Raw genomic sequence first — 13,592 nt, forward strand, 5'->3', positions numbered from 1 at the left:
GCTCCCACGACACCTAATACAGCTGAAAAGGACCCATGGCCGAACAAGGTGTTGATTAATGGTTGCTGTTTTGTAAAACTCATTTAGAAACAAAAAGTGATTTAGAATGAAAAGCTTCATGCGTGGCATAGAGTTTCCCAGCCACAGCAAGGTGACCTGACTCAGGCAGGGAAATCAGTCTGCTGAACGTGGAGAGAAGACGATTTAGACACGAACACCTGCATGCGTGCACGCCCACACCCCCTTAAGACTCTAGCATCTGTATTTTGAAAAGGAGAAGAAGAGAGCCAGCCCAGATTCACTTTGCAGACTTCACAGGTGAGCACCAAGCTTCTCAGGTAGCCCTTACCCATGACTCTGCACTCTCCACAGGTCACTAACAGTGTTAACTGTTTGCAGCCTGGGAACCCATTACAAACACATGTTCGGGCCTTCCCTGTCTAAAGCTGCAGGGATGTGTTTTGCTGAGCATTTATCTTCCCTTTGCAGAGCTCAGCACCTCTACGTGGTGTGCACCAGCTGGGCTGGGCTGCCTGGGGAAGCCTGGAGATCTGCCTTTTTCTAGGGCACCTTGGATAGCACCCGCGCTGTTTCCTGTCCCTGCCTCCATCCTCGGTGTGTGTTTGTGTGGAGAACCAGTGGGCACCGCGGGCACCGCTTTTGCTCCTGCACCGGCCCCTCCTCCTCCAGCCCCACCAGCGCTGCCTGGTGGACTGTTACCCTCTCTCACTCAGACAGTTGCAATACTTCTCACTGCAGCCCTGCTCCCTCCACCTGTTCTCCACTCGACCACCTGGACAATCTCTGAAGCAGAGAAATGAGGGAGTCGCCTGCTCAAATGACTCTGATTACCTCTGGCAGAGTCCAAACTCCCCACCCTGTTTTCCAGGCCCGTCACCTACTCACGGCCCTCCACAGTCTGGCCTCAGGCTTCCTCTGTGGACCCATGTGGGAGCACTTGCCATCAGAGACACAGACATCACAGGCTCACCCCTCACAGCCCTGCTTATTCTGTAATATTTTCACCTTCTTCTCTGCCAGGGAGTGGTGGGAAGTATGAACTTTGGAATCAGCCCAGCCTGGGTTTTATTCCAGTAATAGCATTACTGAGTATGTGATCTAGGATAAGGTATTTAATCTCCCTTACAAATGAGGAACTGTAGTGGGAGGGGGCTTATCCTGTTGCCTTAGCTTCCCAATGAATCTCCAGGGTGGCCATGAGGTGATAAGGAACCCCATGTGAAAGAGTAGAACAAGATATATTCCTTGGGATTTACAAAGAGGGGCCTACGAGATCCAGCAATCACGGCCCCAAAAGACTGTGTGAGAGAAGGCTAGAGAGGAAGTGAACTTCATGAGGTTTACATATTAAATTTGCCCAGTAACCTCATCTCACTGGAGGTGAGAGGGCAGAATCTCTCTCAAGATAGAGGGTGAAGCTTTCCGCCAAAAAACCCTCCTCAGAAAAATTCCCCTTTCCCCTCTTTCAGTGCCTAGTTGAGACTTCAGCCTCAACATCCCTTTACAGAAACAAAGACGTTAGTTAAAAAATCATGACACCACAACACATGAGCTGTCCAAGGGAAAAATGTAGCAAGAGGCAACCAATTACTACCAGAGCCACTGGGTGGTGGCCAGTGTGGTTGCAGCAGCCAAAGTGTCTTGTTTCTCAAAAGCTCTGCTGAGAATTTATTGCCCATCTTCTTCTAGTCAAGGAAGGTTCGTTGTAAGGTTGCCAGCTTGCTCAAATAAAGAGAGAAGGATATTGAACAATTACAGGGGCAGCTCATGCCGTCAGGCACAGCTGGTCTTCATGGGGATTGCAGATGGGCACTGGGAAGCCAGGAGGGATCCAGGCAGATTTAAACCTGACCTGAGTCTGAAGTTTTGTATTAGTCTGGTCTGGACTTTGTCATACCTGAAATTGGGACGGGTTTAATAACTGCAAGTGAGAAGGAAAGGCAGGAATCTGGTATTGTCGAATTTCTGACAGACTGTGTTTGAAGGAGATAAAGGTGTTTCTAGACTGAAGCCTAGTTCATTGGGCCCCTTCAGTAAATAAGTATGTCCAGTATGGAAAAACATCTAGGATAGTGTTTGGCATACAGTAAGTGCTCAATAATTACTAGCTGTACTAACAATGGTTATTATTATTATAGTATGACCACCCAGTGCCTGGCACAGAGTATTATGATGAGTTATTCAAGTGCATATCTCTCCCTCCACTAGACCAACACTCCCTTTGTTGCATAAGTAGTAGGTCTGGTAAGAGCAAACTGCATGAACATGATTCTCTGTACCCAACAAGGATGAGCCACGATACAGAAAATAGTGGGACCTGGAGAGCTTGATGCGCAACAGCAGAGCATGTGTTCACTGGCTCTGACCGACTACTGCACCGACATGCTGGAGTTCTGGATTCTCTTCAGATACGACTTCTGACAAGAAGCAGGGGCAAAAAGATGTAAGCGAGAGAGACGGAAGGGAAGAGAAAGGACATCTCTAGGTGGCCTACTGCATGCCAGGGACTGCGCTGGGCCCTTTACATTTGGTATCTCATTTAACAAGATGAAATAATGAACAAGTGCAAGTGGTGGCTTTTATCACCCTCACAGAACACGGATACGTTTTAAAAATGTGCAATGCTGGTCCAGAGAGCTCTGAGCCTTTTTTCTTCCATTATAATTCTTGTGTAAACATGAAACTACACAAGTTTAAAGATGGAGCCTCCCGGGCTTCCCTGGTGGCGCAGTGGTTGAGAGTCCGCCTGCCGATGCAGGGGACACGGGTTCGTGCCCCGGTGCGGGAAGATCCCACATGCCGCGGAGTGGCTGGGCCCGTGAGCCGTGGCCGCTGAGCCTGCGCGTCCGGAGCCTGTGCTCCGCAAAGGGAGAGGCCACAACAGTGAGAGGCCCGGGTACCGCAAAAAAAAAAAAAAAAAAGATGCAGCCTCCCTGGACACAAGCATAAGAGTTCCTAATATAATCAAAATCCTCTTATTTATTTTCTTGCCTAAGTGGTTTCTCCCAGGAGGACAGCAGTTGCATTTCCTTCGTTCTGTGTGGCAGTAGTTGCAAATTAATGTTCTCTGCCATCAAAACAGCTCTACACACTTCTGCCAAAGGTAGTTATCTCATCTGATAACAGGTACAGCCTTGAGACAGCGGAGTTTTAAACCCCAGATCTTAGAAAGTTTGGGCAATTAGCCACTCACTTGCAGAAAAGAGCGAGGAAGGCCAAGACAGCAGTAAAACAAAAACTTGTATGACAGCTGTTGTTCCAAATAATATCTGCAATTATGCTTCTAGATTGTTCTCTCCATCTGTAGGCTAGAGTAAGTGAATTGAGGTGGTAAATAGGAGGAAAAAGAAGGCAAAGAATGGAAAGGTGATGAATAATTAGCAGGTTCTCGGCTTAGCATTCCAGGTGGTGGGTATTAGCTGGAGAATGCCTTCACTTTCAAACAGGGATCGGAAGGCATACGCCTAAGAAAAAGCTATAGAAATGTCACTTGAGAGAGAATTTTAGAATGAAGATATATATATGAAGCACATTAAATGAAGGATATACTACAAGATTAGAATTACATCTATACACAAACCTGTAGAATTAAGTTATACCAGTATAAAAATTTGTTGAATTAAATACATAGGGTTTTTTTTTTTTTCCCATCTGATGTTTATCAGACAGAGTGTATTTTTCAGTTTAGAAATTGCTTGTGTGAAAAACTACTGGCTCTAGAATAAGCATTTCTTGGCATGGATCTTAGCATGGTTGTATCTGGAAAGAATTTACTTCCAGAGACCTGGCTGGAGATAGGAGGTGAATTCAGTCATAAATACATCTACATGGTTTGGTTCAGTAAAAACTCCATGTACCCTGTTAAAAGAATATTACTTTATCTTTCACTACTTATGTTGAACAATTCTAAAACCTAACTGTCTTGCTCATCTGGTTTCAGGTTTATATGGAAAAGTGGGCATAAGAAGTCCACTTAGTTCAAAGCTTGTGGCATGTGGGGTTAGAGGCCTCCAGTTAGTGTCCCAGATTTGCCCCGACTGGCTCTGTGAGTAACATTGCCTCAGCAGACTCGTTGGCTGCCTACCGGCTATTCAGTCTCTTCTTGCCCCTCACTTCAGAAACACCATTTTGCCCACAGCAGCAATATGTCCAACTCAGAATACTCACCGCCCAGGACTCCTTGCAGCCAAGGCTGAGGCTTCATTTTCTAACCTGTTGAATATATTCTCTTATTACAACTGAGTGATCTCCTCAATTGCATGCATGGTTCTAGATTTTATTCTCAGAATATTACATTAAAAAGGAAATAGTGTGGGACTTCCCTGGTGGCGCACTGGTTAAGAATCTGCCTGCCAGTGCAGGGGACACGGGTTCGAGCCCTGGTCTGGGAAGATCCCACGTGCCACAGAGCAACAAAGACCGTGCTCCACAACTACCGAAGCCCACTCGCTTAGAGCCCACGAGCCACAACAAGAGAAGCCACCGCAATGAGAAGCCCTCACACCGCAACGAAGAGTAGCCCCTGCTCGCCGCAACTAGAGAAAGCCCGTGTGCAGTAATGCACACGCATTGGGTTGCACACGTAAGACCCAACGCAGACAAAAATAAATAAAACAAATAAATTTGTTTAAAAAAAAAAGGAAATAGTAGTTTAACCATGGCTTCAGTAAAAGGAACCAGGCTAAGCTACCTCTTGCCCATCTTCTTGTCTACTTATCTGAAAAGGAGTCATTCTAGAACTAAGCTCCATTCGATGTGTGGCATCAGGGAGCCTTGACACTTAAGGGTGAGATTTCTATCAGAAGAATGAATCAGGGTTTAAACTGGGAAATATTCAATTCAGAAACAATTTTTAAAGTTTTACAAGGTTTCAAGTAGTGTTCACTGTTGACTATCTTTTAAAAAACTGAAGATCCCAGGATCGAAGAATCATAGGTACTTTTTAGTTTTCTTTATACTTCTCTATGTTTTCCAAATATTCTACAATAAAGATTTACCACTCTATAACCAGAAAAGAAAGATATTTTGGAGTACAATGAAAGGGTTTAGAGAAAAAAAGAAAGGCCTGATAAATATAATTTCCTTAGAGAATAACATTACATAAAATAATATTAATAAAAATAAATGTCAGCATTGACATTTTCATCAAACATGCTTTTGAATGTCAGCTGAAGTTTGCTTCTATCATGTGTGCATTCCAAGTAACTGAAATATTTAACGTCTGAGGATTTAATAAGATACTCTGTAAAATTCCCACTGATCTAATAATTTTTCTCCTTATGGACAGACAAGAGAAGCCCATTATCTTCAATGCAGGATTCTGCTTACATAAATAGCCTAAATCATGGGGCTGGAAACAAGAACTGAGCAAGTCCAAATAACTCCCGGCTAACACTAGTATGACATTTGGTTAGGGAAGATGTCCCAAGAGGAATGTAAACTATTAGTAAACATCCTGTTACTAAAACTTGGACATAAAAAGAATGACAAATGGACTGGATTCAGCAACTTGATTCTAAGCACGCATGAGTTTGGCTCCCGTGAATACATTTTTGGCACATACTATTTTTCATGTTCTCTTATGTGGATATCGTCCCTACCGTATGAGGAAAGATCAATCAACATTTACTACTTGCCCAAGAACAGGTTGAGAGCAATCAGCACCCTCACTGCTGGCCCTGAGGTCGAGCAGAGTGAGTCACAGAATTCTCATTCCTTGCTGAGTCTCCCATCCAATTTCCCTCCAAGGCTCACCCCTGGGGACTGATTACAACCATCTGCTTAAGAGCTATAACTCTGACCAAAAACATTAAAAGCTACAAACTGTTAAACAGAGGGAATACAAGAACAACAGGGCAAAATGACTAGATCTCAAACCATGCTTGGAATTCATTATCCCCAAACAGCTTCCAGTGCATCCAGCTGAGATCTCAGAAGGTACCAGTCAAGTGGCGAGGGAGTGACAGGCTGAGGCTTCCACTGGAGTTGGACCAGTCCACGTATGGGTCCAGGAGCTCGGACACAGTGTTCGAATGTCACTGCTACATTTTCTCTGCTTACAGTCCAGCTCCATTTGGGAGAATTTGTGGAAGGGCTTTTTTTTTGGTCTGGGTAGTTTCTTTATTGGCAGATTTACTCTTTCAAGATATTTTTAAGGCAAAGGAAGTGTAATAGGAAACCTGCAGCATATTAAGAGTTAGATACTCCCTTGGAAAAAGTGGAATGATTAAGAGAACACTTTGAAGCAAGCAATGTGTGATCAATATGTGGAGAGAGAGGATCAAGACAAGGAAATCTTTACTAGAAAGAGACAAGAGAAGAGGATTTCAGTGTTAACGCCATTTAAAAGCCAGGCGTTCCTCTGATAATGAACTGTAGCTACAAACCACAAGGGATAACTGCCTATTGCTTTATTAAAAAGTAAAAAGATGAGAATGTCTAGACAAGAAAAATATCAGAGATCATGTCTTAAATGTTCTTGTACTGGAAAACAGAAAACCTTATACAGTTCCTTCTCACTTTCCTGCTTTTTTACAACCAAAACCCAAGAGGTGAGGAATTGTGGAGGGAATTTTTCTGGGACCCAAGGCCATTCCCACATAAAAGACAGGCAGGTGCTTCAACATGCCTGAAGCCTTCCTTCTCATCAAAGGAGATAAGACAGTAGGTGCTTTGAGGGTAGGGTCAGCATCCGAATTTTTTTTACATCCCCTTCTCCCCAAACACTGTATTAACCACTGAGAAGCCTCTCAATAAACGCTAGATGCATTGAGTGAACTGAATTGTAATAACTTGGGTTTTTGTTGACCTTGTTCTTTAAGTCATATTTTCTGTCAGTTGTTGTTTAGATTTGGATCCCAGTATGAATCGTACACAAGGCTTAGGAAAGATGAAAGAAGGATGGAGAACAAGGACTGATGAGTTCGGGATAACGTGAGTGAAATATGGTCTCGATTGCACCCATCTGTTAAATGAGGAAGATGGACGAGGATGACCTCTAAGTTCTTTCCAGCTTTAACACATTATGAGCTTTGCTACATCTCCCATCTCATTGATACTTTTGCTTTTAGCACCTCACAATTCGACCCCTCTCTGAAATACTGCATTTTCTATTCATTCCATCACTATTAATCTAAAATATTGGAATGTCCAACAAAGACGGGCTTTAAAATAAAGTATTTATTAAATAAAATAGGAGACATCCCTATAACAGAATCCTATTGACAGTATGGCTGGTAACATATTGACACTGTCGCTAGATGGCCACTTATTAAAGTGGAAAGTTGTTCATAAGTTAAAAAAAGTTAAAAACCATGATATCATAGTAAAGGAAACCCTGGAATATCTGGAAAGAGATTCACCAACATATGATTATCTCCCAATGGTGGGATTATGAGTGACTTTTTCTTTCTGGATTAATGCATTTTCTAATATTTTTACAATGAACATAGATTACTTATGCTATAAAACAGGAGAGAAATAAAAGACTGCATCTCAAATCATCCTAAAAAGATTGCTTGGGCTATTCTTAAACTTTCTATGGAAAGTGATTCCTTGCCCTCCATTTATCCATTCAAGGCTTCTTACTGACTTCACAGCGAGGCTGCAGATTTCCACTTGACCCAGAATTGGTCCTCCGGTTTGCATCAGCTCCACCTTCGCTAAGTCTCTCCCCAAACACTGCCTCTTCCCATTTCTTCTGGACTGGATCCAGTCAGCTTCTTCTAGGTTCCATCTTGTGTCATAGAGATGAAAATAGGCTAAAAGCTCTATTCCCAGACTTCTCTGAGGCTGTGGTTCAATTTAGGTTCTGCAGTGAGATGCTCTCGCATGAAGATTAGAAGGCAGGAGGAGACAAGATGCTATCTTCCTGCAGTGTTGCTGCTTAACACTGACACTGACACCGGCTGCAGCAGCCCAGCTCTACCAGCTCACGTGTGGTGGGTGGCTCTGGAGTGGCCAGACTGGTGGCAGTACAGTCTTGGCAGTTTCCTGATCTCTGCATCACAACTACTGTAGTGTGACCTTGAAGCCAAAAGAACCCCTGACTTATTCCTCCAGTCCTTCCAATGATACTGTAGGCACCTAATTCCCTGTGTTTCATCTCTTTCTGCTTGACATGCCTGGAGTGGTTTATTTTTCCTGCATTGAAACCTGAGAGACACATCATCCAGGCAGAGTCTATTGGCCATGTAAAGCCTGGTTCACATCCCGTCTTCTCCATGAAGACGCCACTGAAGAGTGTGTAGATCTACCTAATACTAGACTAGAGCTGAGGAAACAGACTGCTGAAGGTTCCCTTGCAGGGCTTCAATTTGTTTTCTATTTGGGGTTTCATTATAAGATTTCCTTGAACAAAGTGTTCCTTATCAAAAAGAGCTCTGGAACCCACTGGACAACCTTAAGACCAGAATCTTCTTGCGAAGAATATGCTGTTTCTTGTAAAATATCTGTGATGTTGCAACCAAAAGGAATAGAGCCAAGAATGGGGTTCATTCTAGGCTTTCCTTGAGATATGGGACTTGCACGTTTCAATGCGGCTCCTTTTGGACATAAAACCCCACCCTTCCCACTTCAGTTAAGCCCTGCCCCATCTTCAGTGAGACAGGAAACAGCTGCTCATCATCCTGTCTTTAGCATCCTCTCGAGTCTGTGCAATCTCTCCTCCCCACCATTTTCAAATTTTTGTGCCTATCTAAAGTGAAATTTGAAGATTTCTGCAAAAGGATTGATGATTTATATCATTTTGTGCATTGGGGCTGCAAGAAAATCGGCGTCTAGCAAGATCCTTACTGTGCTCTGTCCCATCACGGTAAGGATCAAAAATAAGAGCTTGAAATAGAAATGCCTCTTTTTCACCCATAAAGTTGAGTAGTTCATCTGACATACATGCAAAACTAATAATTGTAGATTTAGTACATTACTCTGTAAATCTGAACTTGAAGACCCACAAAATAATTTTGTTCAGACTACAGATCCTATAGAAGTGGGGATCACCACTCGGTCCCCAAAGATGTTATAAAGAAAGAACAGTATGATAATAATGATTCATATTAACACACCTTTTATCAAAAGCATTCTAATAACTTTTTAGACTCCATGTAGGGATGACATTGGGTATTTCTGCTCATCATCATCTTTGGGGTTAAGTACAGCAACTGTTTAATGATGCAAGGCCTGGTGATCATAGTGTTGGGAAGCACTGGAGAATCTAGTCACCAAAAGAAATGCTGAGAAGCATAAAAGTAACTCTGGGCAGTATTACATATTTTCTAGGGCCTGGGAGAATTGCTGCAAGTACCATGGACTCTTTAAATACATCAAGTCAATCTCATGTATGAGAGAGGCTTCCTCTGCCCCTATCCCTCCTAACTTGCTGGAGCTTTTGTCTGGTTTCAACTCAGAGGAAGACGGTTTCCTTCCAAAGAGGCATCTCATGTGAGTTTGCATTTTCTTTATTTTTAATTATTTAATTGAAGTATAGTTGATCTACAATATTGTGTTAGTTTCAGGTGTACAGCACAGCAATTCATTTATATATATATATGTTCTTTTTTTTTTTTTTTTTGGCCGCTCCGCGTGGCTTATGAAATCTTAGTTCCCTGACCAGGGATTGAACTCTGGGCCAAGGCAGTGAAAGCGCCAAGTCCTAACCACTGGACCACCAAGGAACTCCCCTACATATGTGTATATATATATGTGTGTGTGTGTGTGTGTGTGTGTGTGTATTCTTTTTCAGATTCTTTTCCGTTATAGGTTATTACAAAATATTGAGTATAGTTTCCTGTGCTATACAGTAGGTTCTTTGCATTTGCATTTAGACTTGGGATTTAGGAGGCAGACACACACCAAATAACTAAGTCAATGCGTGCCAAGAGAATTAGAAGAATGTAGCATTATTATTATTATTATTTTAATTAAGTATAATTGCCTTATTAACCCTCATTTGCATAATAACTGGTAAAGCACTTAGCTAATACATGGCTATATTTGCAATTTTATTCACCCAGAATATTTCTATTCAGCATTTGTATAGCACCTATTGGTTTATGATGCTAATATAGTAGATTCATGTTTCTGTTAAGGCTTAAGGGAAAGAAGTTGAAAGCCAAGTCCATTATATTACCTTCTTATGTAGAACCCTTCATCATGAAGGATTCCAAATTGCTTTACAAAGTACAGTGAAACCCTTTTACAGTGAATTCCTAAGGGGGCAGCTACAGTGGCGTTGGCTGCGGCATTTCGTTGCAGGAGCACTGTATTCAGCATTAGGAGATTGATGGGGAAGGGGCAGATGTTACAATCTTACAGCGCTTGGGAACTCAGACCGTGTTATTTGCCAAGGTGTCTACAGTCCGGAGCAAAGGAAAAATTAAACTCTGCTTTTGACCTATTATTAGATGCAATTTTAGTCTTATAAAGAAAGTATGCACAAAAGGAAAATATTTAGTGCAAAGGAAAAAAAACACCTTAATACAATAAGTGAGAAATGCATCATATGTAGAGAACGTGCTAGTAAATACCAAGTATTTGGTAACTACCACATTTTCTCAAGAACACAGTTTTCCTTCTTTTTAATTGTTTGTTCAAGCATAACGTTCAGAGAAGTGCACAAACCACAAAGTGACAACTCAATGGATTTTTCACAAAGTGAGCTCCCCCATGTAACCAGTGATCTGTTGAAGAAACAGAACGTTACTAGGACCCCAGAGAGCTCCATATGCAACATCTCAGTTATTACCCAATATTCTAGAGGGAACTACTTTCCTGACTTATAACACAGTAGGGTAGTTTTGCCAGTTTTTGAACTTTATGCAGATAGAATTACACAGTATATACTCTTTTATAATGCCTTCTTTTGCTCATTTTTATGTCTGTGAATTTATCACATTAACTGTATATAGCAATAGTTCATTCACTTTGATTGCTGTCTAGTAGTCCATTGTGTAAATGTACTGTAAGGGAGGAAAAATATTTTTACTGTAAAGGAGGAAAAATATCTTTTTCCTCTACCCTTTAAGTTCTTTTCTTTTTTTTTTAAACATCTTTATTGGAGTATAATTGCTTTACAATGGTGTGTTACTTTCTGCTTTATAACAAAGTGAATCAGCTATACATATACATGTATCCCCATATCTCCTCCCTTGTAAGTTCTTAACTGGGACCCTATAACAAAAGACAGGTTAACAAGAGAAAAGCATACAGATTTATTTAATGTAAGTTTTATGTGACACAGGAGCCTTCATAAGGAAATGGAGACTTGAGGAAATGGTTAAATCTGCGTGTTTTTATGCTAGGTTTGATGAAGGGTGGAAAGTTGTGAAAAGATATGATAGGACAAAGGGTATGAGGTAAGTGCAGTAAACTGGGGGAAACTTAGCAAGGCCCATTCATTCAGATTCCTCTCTGTGTCCCTTCATCTTTAGAGACAAGGATGCTCTTTTCCTCTGAATATTGGGAGGCCATCTCTCACTTGACGACGTGTGAGAGGTGAGAGGGTTTTTATGACCTACTTCAGGAGGAGATCAGAAAGTCCTTCCTGCACATGCAATTTCTCAGATTCCTTCAGTTTGAAATATTCAATATGCCAAGGTACTATATATATATTTTTTCAAGGTACTATATTTTGAGGTAGTGTGTCCTGAACCCCATCAGTACTATAATTTATTTGACAAAGGACACATACGCAGAATATATAAAGAACTCAAATCATTAAGAAAAAGGCAGGCATCCCAATAGAAATGAGGATAAAAATTTGAGCAGAAATTCACTTCACTTTGACAGAAGTGAAAAGGTGATCAATCTCATTGATTATCAGGGGAATGCAAATTGAAACCAGAAGATACCACTTATACTTCTAGCAGAAGGGCTAAATGGAAAAAGGCTAGCAATACTGAATGTTGGGAAGGCGTGATGATTCTGGTTGGCAGGTAAAATGGTACAACTACTTTGGAAAACTGTTTGACAGTTTCTTGAAAAGTTAAACATGCACCTACCTCACTCCTAATCCTTCTCTAGATATTTACCTATTTACTGAAGATAAATGAAAATATATATTCATATAAATACATGTTAAAAATGTTCATACAACTTTATCCATAGTAGCTTCAATCTGGAAATAATCCAAATGATCATCAATAGTATATTGGATAAATAAGTTTTTCTTCTTTTCAATAACTCAGAAACAGCTTTTTTAGCAAGCAGAAGGAAAGCAATAAAAAGGATCAGAGAAGAAAGTTATGAAATAGAGAACATAAACCAGTAGATAAAAGCAGTGAAGCCAGGAGTTGATCTTTCAAAAAGATCAACAAAAATTGACAAACTTTTAGCTAAACTAAACAAGAGAGAAAACTCAAATTGCTAAAATCAGAAATGAAAGAGGGATATTATTACTGACCTTACAGAAATAAAAAGCATTATGAAGGAACACTATGAGCAACTGTATGCCAACAACTTAGATGAAACGGAAAAATCACTGGAAAGAAACGAGCTACCAAATTTACTCAAGAAGAAAACAGAAAACCTGACTAAACCTAAAATAAGTAAAGAGATTGAGTTGAGAATCAAAACCCTCTTACAAAGAAAAGCCCAGGCCCAGATTTCTTCACTGATGAATTCTAGAGAACATTTAAAGAGTAATCAATACCAATTCTTCACCAACTTTTCCAAAAAATAGAAGGGAAGACTTTTCAACTCATTCTGTGAGGCACTTTAACTTTGATATCAAAATCAGACAAAAGATATCACAAGGAAAGAAAACTATAGAGCAATATCTCTCCTGAATATTGACCCCAAAGTTCTCAAAATACTAGCAATATATAAAAAGATGATACAGTATGCTCAAGTGGGATTTATCCCAGGAATTCAAGGTTGGTTTAACATCTGAAAATCAATTAGTGTAGTACACCACACCAACAGAATATGGACAAAAACTACATAATCATCTCAATAGATACAAAAGAAGCATTTGACAAAATTCAACACCACTTTTTGATTAAAAAATTCAACAAACAAGGAATAGAAGGGAACTTCTTCAATCTGTTAAAAGACATCTATGGAAAAGTCAAAGCCAATATCATACTTAATGGTGTAAAGCTGAATGTTTTCCGCCTAAGATCAAGAACAAAACAAGGACGTCCACCCTTACCTTTTATATTCAGCATTGTACTGGAAGGTCCAGCCAGGGCAATTAAGCCAGAAAATGAAATAAAAGTTATATGGATTGAAGATGAAGAGATAAAATTATCTCTATTTGCATGACCTTGTGTATAGAGAATCCTTAAAAATCCACTAAAAAACTATTAGAACTAATAAATGAGTTCAGCAAGGTTGCAGAATACAAGATCAACACACAAAACTCAATTGTATTGCTGTATGGTAGCAATGAACCAACCAAAATTATATTAAGAAAATAACTACATTTGCAATAGCACCAAGAAAGAATAAAATACTTAGGAATAAATTTAACAAAAAGTTATTGTTTAGTAGATTTAACAAAATTATGCATGCAAAACTCTTTTTCTGAAACCTATAAAATGTTGCTGAAAGAAATTAAAGAAGACCTAAATAAA

General features: G+C 40.4%; 1 pseudogene; it reads right to left on the reverse strand.

The window, feature by feature from the left end:
* LOC149748400 (uncharacterized) overlaps positions 1 to 13,592 on the reverse strand; it is a 196,002-nt pseudogene that overhangs the window by 11,277 nt on the left and 171,133 nt on the right.

Source organism: Delphinapterus leucas, chromosome 9 (genome assembly GCF_059928025.1).
Source record: "Delphinapterus leucas isolate spDelLeu-1000000601 "Yukka" chromosome 9, BTC_Dleu_Yukka2, whole genome shotgun sequence".
Taxonomy (NCBI): domain Eukaryota; kingdom Metazoa; phylum Chordata; class Mammalia; order Artiodactyla; family Monodontidae; genus Delphinapterus; species Delphinapterus leucas.